Source organism: Lepus europaeus, chromosome 13, assembly GCF_033115175.1.
Source record: "Lepus europaeus isolate LE1 chromosome 13, mLepTim1.pri, whole genome shotgun sequence".
Lineage (NCBI taxonomy): Eukaryota > Metazoa > Chordata > Mammalia > Lagomorpha > Leporidae > Lepus > Lepus europaeus.
Window position 1 is genome coordinate 13,254,206 of NC_084839.1, and position 8,627 is coordinate 13,262,832.

Sequence of the window (8,627 nt, forward strand, 5' to 3'; positions counted from 1 at the left end):
GCTCCTGCCGTCTCGGGTCAGCTGGGGCTGATCCTTGCTCAGCATGACGTGACCTAGAACTGGGAAGCAGATGGGGCCACGCTGCCCCAGGGCGCGAGGGAGAGCATCACACACGGAGCCGGGACTTCTGAAAGCCCCATGCGGAATTCGGCTGTGAGGCTGGAGGGCTCATCCTTGCTGAGAGCTGCAGACCCAGGGAGACCCAGAGCAAATCCGGGAGATAAGGCAGAAGTCAACAGATGCGCCACAAACCACATGGCGTGGTGGCTGGAAGAGATAGCGGGGAAGATAATGGGGGGCCTCAGCCAACAGAGCCTCCTGACTTCTCGTTAATTCCACAACAAAGACTCTTCCCTTGCCTTGCTGGGTGGCGGGGCAGCTCCCAAGAGCCACGGGGCCTGTTACGAAATGCCCTGGAGTTGCACAGGGGAGCAGCTCCCAGACTTTGCACGCGTGTGCTGGTGAATGGGCAGAGATTCAGGCATCCGCCCGTTCCCTTTTCCTTTAACGAGGGGAGACCAACACGCCAGCTTGGCCTTCGACTGCAGGTTTCTCTGGGTGTGTGACTTCATCCCGAAGCAAGGTCTGTCCTGGGCAAATAAAGAATGACTGGACTTTTTGCTTCCTGGGGAGCTGTGATACACCAGGCTCTGGGACCCTCGGAAAAATCAGATGTGTTTCCTCTCCCAAGGAGTCCACCGTGTGTTGGGATAGACAGACAAAAGGGGCTATGGCAGATGTCCTGTGGGGCCACGTGCAGCACGGCTGCAGGGCCTGAGGCCCGGCTGGTGGCTTTTCAGAGAACAAACCCTGGGAGTAGGACTCATGGGGGAGGAACTCTCTGGATCTCTGCAGGCAGGGGTGATGAGGCAGCTGGGACAAAGGCTGACACAGCACTAATTTGGTCTGAGAGTTGGCAGGCAGTGTATGTGTGCATGGCGAGAGATGGGGGCACGTGGAGGCTGAGGATGGAAAAATGTGAGAGAGGCCAGTTGACAAGAAATTTATAGTATAGGCAATAGGGAGCTATGGCTGGTGTTTGAGCAGAGAGAGAGCGCAAATCAGATATAGCCATTTTTTTTTTTCATTCAACAAACATTTCCTTAGCATCATTATGTGCTGGCACTGTGGTGAAGGATGGGATGAAGAAGTGCGTGGCTGTCATCGAGTTTTCCCAAGCACAGAGGCCAGCCGCTGTGACGTTGGGGCTCACAGCCTCGGTCACATACATCACTCAGCTGCGCGCAAACCCAACGCGAAGACTCCGGTGCTGGCTTCAGCTGCTGCCCCCTTATCTGGTTTTCTTTTTTCCAAAAGGCCTTGAGGACTGCAGTCGGTTCCACTACAAAACGGTTACACACTTTCCCTCCAGAGAAGGCGCGTTTCCATCTTTGGGGATGAATAGCTCTTTCTTTTCTGGAGAGCTGGCCAATGGAAGCCCAGGCCAGGCGCTGCAGGAAGGCCAGCGAAGGAACAGCCGGCCTCGCTCTAATTTGGGGGTCACTATTGGCTTTTTCATGAAACAAAGTGTGCCTGGCAGGGCCCGTGGATGCGGGAGCCCCTGGAGGCCGATAAAGCAGGCAACTTGAGTCTGCCCGCAGCCAGGACCGGCCCTCCACAGTGTGCCTGCCCCTGCGGCTGGCCCTGGCCCGTGGAAGTGGTGCTGGGAGGAGGCCGCCTGGGTGACAGCAGGACCCTGCAGCACCCACTGGCTTCTGAAAGCCGGATTGTCCCTCCCCAGCCCTGCCCTCCTGCGACATTCCTCACGCCGGCCATTGTCTCCAGAAAGAGGCCATTGTGTGCTCTGACATATCTGCTGACCGAGGCCCATGAGGCCAGCGGAGAAAGAAATCCACCCTCAGCAACAAAAGCCCTGAGCCTGGCCCGAGGGAAGGGCTTAGGCTGGGGCCGCTTGAATTTCCTGCCTTGCTGGTGTCCATCCCGGGAGGAAATGGCCACCGCGAGGGGAGCCCGGGAGTTTATCTCGGGGCTGGAATGATCCCATTTGTGCCTTTGTGTCAACAACACTGAGAGGCCTTGTGGAGGGTGATGGGGCCAGTGCTGAGAAGGGCTTGTTTGAAGAGAAAAAAGGAAAAAGCAGATCAATGTTTACCCAGCAGGCAGCTCCTGCCAACGCAGCCTCCTTGCCATCGCCATCGCGTGCACTAGGATGGCGCCCAGGCCCTCCGGGCTGCAGCCCGGCCCTGGGGCAGGCGCGGAGGGCTGGTGGGCAGCTGGCACAGGCGGGTATTCTGGGCCAGCTCGGACAATGTGGGACTAGGTCAACAGTCAGGCTCCCTTGCAGCCCTTGGGGCCTTGATGTCTCAGTCCCCTCCCCCCTGCCAGGGTTAGCTAGTCCGTATATCTGCAGAGGACTTTGCAAGTCACCCCTGGGTGCAGGTGAGGTCCTGAGACCTGTTGGGTTGCTCTGGGGCAGAAACAGGAAAGACCCCTGCTACCGTAAGGGTGGTCCCAGGGCCAGCAGCATCGGCCTGACCAGGAGCTCGTGAGGAATGTGGGCTCTGCCTGCAGGGTCAGAACCTGTGGATTAGCAAGTTCCCCTGGACCACCTGGCACATGGAAGGGTGAGAAGCATTCGTCTAAATCGGGGGCTCCCCAAAGCGGCTGTACTTGCAAATCACTTGGGGAAGCTTGATCTATTTTTTATAATTTTTTGAAGTATTTTCATTGTATTTGAAAGGGGAGAGAGAGAGAGAGAGAGAGAGAGAGAGAGAGAGAGAGAGAACTCCCATCTGTTGCTTCATTCCCCAAATCCCCAATGCCTGCAACAGCTGAGGTTGGTCCAGGTGGAAGCCAGGAGCCTGAAACCCTGTTTGGGTCTTCCACGTGGGTGGCAGGGAGCCAAGTACCTGCTGCCTCCCAGGGTGTGCGTTAGCAGGAAGTGGGAGCAGAGCCAAGAGTTGAACCCAGGCACTTGGATATGGAACGTGGATGTCCTAAGTGGCGTCTTAACCAGTGTGCTGAAAGCTGCCCACCTAGGGAGTCTTAAGTGTCCCCCAAACCAGGCCGCATCTCAGGCGCATTGTCAGGCTCTCTGGGGGTGGTGCCCCAGGCGATGCCAGTATGTGTCCAGGTCGGAGGCAGAGGAGCCAGGAGGCCCCAAGCAATCCTACTCAACCTTCCAAAGCCAGTTTCAAAGCCTCCTCCCCTGTGATGCGTTCCTGCATCTCCTGAAGCCGGGAAAGCACTTCCTGCTCGGAAGCCACGCTGCCTTCTGCCTTTTCCCATGACCACACCCATCACGTTGAGGTCCACTCGCCTCTCACTGAACTGAGAGATGTGGGGACCCCGACTCGGTCTTGTCTTTGCATCCTGGAGCACAGGTGCAGACAGGCTGAGTGAAGATCCCTGCCCTTGAAAGTCCCAAGTTCTAGAGGAGACAAAATTAACAAGAAGCTAAGCCCTCGGGGTACGGTGGGAGGGCAGAACAGGCAGAGGGGCTCCCTCTAACCCTGCTGTTCTGGGCCTCTGGGACTGGGGGGGGGGGCACACTGTCCTCGGTGCCACATCTCCAGTCTAAAGCCCAAGGAGTAAGCTGCTCTGGCTGCTTTCCTTCTGATATTGGGAGACAAGAAGATGCGCCCATCGATGGAAGGTGAGGATTCTGTTTGCTGTCCGGGGAGGTGCCAGGCACGTTACCATCACCTGGACGACAGGTGACTGTGCTTGTATTAACAAGCCCCTGAGCGCAGGCCGCGGAGTGTCACGGGCCGGGGGACACCTGAGCTCTGTGATCTGTGGTGGCTGGGGTTTTGGACCAGCAGGTCCCAGCTGAGGTCAGGGCTGGGGTGGGCTGAAGGCCTGGTCTGGTGCCAGGTAAGAAAGCTGCCCAGTCATTAGGGATGCAGCAACACGGCAGGCTCCCGGGCTGTGGAGGCTCCATAAAGCTGAGCCATCCCTACCTGGAGGGTGGGCTGAGGCTGGCCCATCAGTTGAATGGTGACAAAAGAGCAGCAGGACAGGGAGGGGAAGGGGCAGGTGAAATTCTATTTTTGAATTTTAAAATATTTTTAAAAATGAATTTTATTTAAAGGCAGGTGTTTTGGTGCAGAGGTTTAAGCTGACACTTGGGATGCCTCCATCCCATATTGGAGTGTTGTTTTGAGTCCTGGTTCCTCCACTTCTGATCCAGCTCCTTGCTAATGCGCACCTTGGAAGGTAGCAGATAATGGCCCATGTAGGTTCCTGCCATTCACATGGGAGACCCGGATGGAGTTCTTGACTTTGACTCGGCCTAGTTCTGGCTGTTGTGGGCATTTGTGGAGTGAACCAGCAAATGGAAGATCTCTCTCTCTCTCTCTCTCTCTCTGTATCTCTCTTTCTGTCTCTCTGCCTTTCAAATAAACAAGTCTTTTTTAAAAAGCTTATTTTATTTATTTGAGAGAGACACAGAGAGAGAGAGAGACAAATATTCCATCTGCTAGTTCACTCTTCAAATGCACAGAACTGCCAGGGCCGGGCCAGGTAGAAGCCAGGAGCCTGGAACTCCCTCAGGGTCTCTGATGTGGGCTGTAGGGACACAAGCAGTTGAGCCATCACCTGCTACCTCCCAGGGTGTGCGTTAGCAGGAAGCTGGAATTGGGAGTGGAGCCAGGGCTCAAACTCAGGCACTATGATGTGTGACACAGATGTCCTCTACGCCAAATGCCCACCCCTGCAGCTGAACTCCTAAACCCCTGTGGACACGTGATAAGGAGGAAGAGGGTTGAGGGAGGGCAGGCAGGGACCAGTGTGGTCCATCTTCCAGGAAGAAGGAAGGAGAGAGCTGGGCGGGCTCACACCAGCCATCTGAATCTCTCCCCGAGAACAGCCGCAGAGGCTGACCTGCACGTGGGTGGAGACGCAGGCCCAGCGCCGCCTCACTGCCCTGTTGCAGGCTGACACCTGGCAGGAAGGTTGCCATTGCCCTGTCTCTTCTCATTTTCCTGCCTGGGCCAGGGACTCATTTTGTACATCCTCTTTATCAATGTATCTGTGTTTTCCGTCTCCCGCACACACAGACGGCTCCCGTGTCAGGAAATGGAGATCTTCTCAAAGGCAAAGCTCTGTTAAGGTCCCCAGGTCCTGATGAACATGACCCCCAGAAGTTCCTGCAGGAAACAGCCTCAGGGATTAACATGGATTTAGAAGATGGACAAGGTCACCGATGTCCGGGAGAAGCAGCAAAGCCAGAGTCTTCAGGGTATGCCCTCAACGTCCTTATCTCCAATTCCGCCTTCCTAACCCATCCATTGCTAAGGTCAGAGAGGACTGGAGTGGACAGGGCATCAGGAGGCTGGGCAGGAGAGCCAATGAATTCTAGTGGGGTCTCTCCCTCATCTTAAAGGTCAAGCAGGGTGGGCTTTGTTCAGGGAGGTCCAAAGGTGATCATGGGACTGGAAGAGACAGCATTGCTGTGTAGCCACTCTGCATAGACTCAGGGCGAGCTGGGAGGCAGAGCCGAGGCTGAGACAGACACAGAGAGCCTGGGAGCCAACTCTGTTGATGATGGAGGAAGCCCAAGCCTCCTTCTGTTGACCACTGTGTAGAGGAGCACACTGGAGCGTCTGACTCAGTTAAGGTACTTGGCAGGTGCTCTTGCCTACAGACGTCTCCAGGAAACCTTCAGAAGGAAATGATCTCACTGTCTTAGGGTTTGCCCTGCCCTCTTTACTGTGTCCGCTGTGTGTCTGTGTCGGGTTACCCACGAATCAGCACTTTCTGCAGGGCTGACCCTGTCTTGTTCCTTCTGTGGTCTCCTTGGGCATCCAGCTTGGGACCTGACCCGCTTGAGTGCACGACTTTGCTAATTCAAATGAACAAATGGTTTGCTTTTTCCTCTTCCCCAGGGTGCCAGCTTTTGGGCGGATGAGTGGGGGAGCCCAGAATGCTGCTCAGATGGTTGACTGTTTAGATTCCCATCCGTTAAAGACCCGCCGTGTGCCGCCCTCACGGGGAGCAGCCCCAGAGAACCTGCTGTGAAACATGGAAAGTCCAACTCCGTGGGAGGGCAGGTCTGGGGTTGCTGAAGGCTTGGCTTCTGTCACCAGGCTGTCAGGGAGTGACACTTGCCCTGCTGGATCCCTGGAGCCTCACAATCCTTATCCAAATGGGTGCTTGTAAGGATTGAACAAATGAACGGATTCGAAACCCGTGGAGGCGGGGGAGTGACCTGTGCCCCAGAGCTGGGGACCCTTATCCTGAATCTATGTTTCTTATATTGCAAATCTCTAAGATGCAGAATCGATGGTTTGGGCAGCTGTCCATCCTCTGGACAGCCTCCTGGGGCACAGCGACGTACTGTATTCCACGTGCAGGTTCTGTGTTTATCAGTCTTCTTATGTAGCGCTGTCCATCATCAGAGCTAGACCACTCACGAATTCAAGGCGACAAAAACCTAGCAAGTAAACACATGGAAACAAAACAAAACACATCAAAAACCATGCTTTGATTTATCCTTTTAGGGCATGTCTTATCGAGGTCAAAGACGCGCTGTTCAGAATATCGGCAGTTTTCCCTCAGTGTTGAATTGCAGTTCTAAGTGTGCCAGCCCCTGGGAAGTGGGTTGGTTGCTAACTTGGCATCAGGTAGCCTTGTCAATCAATCAGTTCATAGTTGTTTGCTGCCCAAAGAAGAACTAGGGGTGAGGGGTAGGCAGGTCAAGATGCCACCTGGGACACCCCCATCTCTTATCAGAGTGCCTGTGTTTGCCTCCATGCCTGACTCCAGCTTCCAGCTGATGAGTACCCTGGGAAGCAGCAGGTGGTGGTTCAAGTATTTAGGCCTCTGCTGCCCACATGGGGGAACTGGATTGTGTTTCTGGCTCCTGGGTTCGGCCTGGCCCAGCCCTGGCTGTTGCAGGCATTTAGGGAGTAAACCAGAGGATGAGAGATCTCTGTCTGTCTATCTCTCTCTCTCTTTCAAGTAAATAAAAATTAAAAGACAGAGAACTGAAGGGGCCAGAGTCCATTAGAGACCACTGAGGTTGGAGGTGCTGCCTGGAGGAGGGAGCCCTTGAAGACTGAAAATGACTGAATAGGGGGGTGCCCCAGAGTGAGGCGGCACCCTGCTAATGACTAACAGGCACCCATTGCTTACTCTGTTCTTTTTAAACAAATGTTAATTCATTCATGCACTTTGTAAAAAAGATTAATTTACCTATTTGAAAGGCAGAGGTACTCACACACACACACATACACACACAGAGAAAGAGAGAGAAAGAGAAGGAGAGAGAGAGAAGTTATCATCTATCTGCCTGTTCACTCCCCAGATAGCTGCAGTGTCCAGAGCTGGGTCAGGCCAAAGCCAGGAGCTTTATCCAGGTCTCCAACACAGGTGGCATGGGCTCAAGTACTTGGGCCGTCTTCTGCTGCTTTCCCAGGTGCATTAGCAGGGATTTGGATCAGCAGGGTCTGGAACTGGCACTCTGATGAGATGCCAGCATCACAGGCAGGCTCTGCCGCGATGCTGGCCCCTGTTTATTCACTACTTCTTCTTTTTTAAATGTTTACCGCTCAAAGGTACTTTACTCTCTTCGAGTCTAGAAAGTACATTTTATTTTTTTCAAGATTTATTTATTTATTTATTTGAAAGTCAGAGTTACAGAGAGAGAGAAGGAGAGGCAGAGAAGGGGGGGGGGGCGGAGAGAGAGAGAGGTCTTCCATCTGCTGGTTCTCTCCCCGGTTGGCCACGAGGCCAGAGCTGTGCCGATCCGAAGCCAGGAGCCAGGAGCTTCCTACAGGTCTCCCACATGGGTGCAGGGGCCCAAGGACATGGGCCATCTCCAGCTGCTTTCCTAGGCCATAACAGAGAGCTGGATTGGAAGTGGAACAGCCGTGACTCGAACTGGTGCCCCCATGGGATGCCGGCACTGGAGGCAGCGGCTTTACCAGCTACACCACAGTGTTGGCCCCTCATTCACATCTAAACAATTTATTTTAAAGGCAGAGAAACAGAGAGAAAGGGATAGGGCAGATTTTCCGTCCACTGGTTCACTCCTTACTGCCCACAAGCACCGGTTCTGGGACAGGCCAACGCCTGAAACCAAGAACTCCATGTGGATCTTCCACGTGTGCAGCAGGGACTCGGCAGGCCCTTGAGCCATCGTCTGCTACCTCTCAGGCCCCTTGGCAGGAAGCTGGATGGGAAGCAGGGGAGGAGGCGGGACCAGATCTCACACACTCTGACCTGGGATGCAGGCGTGTCTCAGTGCTTGGCACCGTCATAGGAACATTACATACCCGAGTTCACTTACCCTCATTGCAGCCCCATGAGAGAGCTGCTTTTCTGCTTCTTGGTCCAGAGGAGGACATCAGGGTGCTGAGAATCTCAACAACGTGTGTGAGTTGGCCCAGCACTGAAGTGGCAAAGCCAGGATCCGAGAGAGCTCCTCCAGCAGGCTTTTCTCCACCCTGCTACACAGCCTCTCCAGGGCTGGGATCTCGGGCTATGTCCTGAACAACACGTCTTAGAGAATTCTAGCAAGAGAAAGGTCCAAAACCATGAGAGATGACAGGCGAAAGAGACATCTGGTCGAATCGGAAAAGAAGGAGGATGAGTTGCCTTGAAAAAGTTAGGGAAAATGCATGTTATTAAATACTAGGCATGCGTTTAGGTTTTCTTTTCAT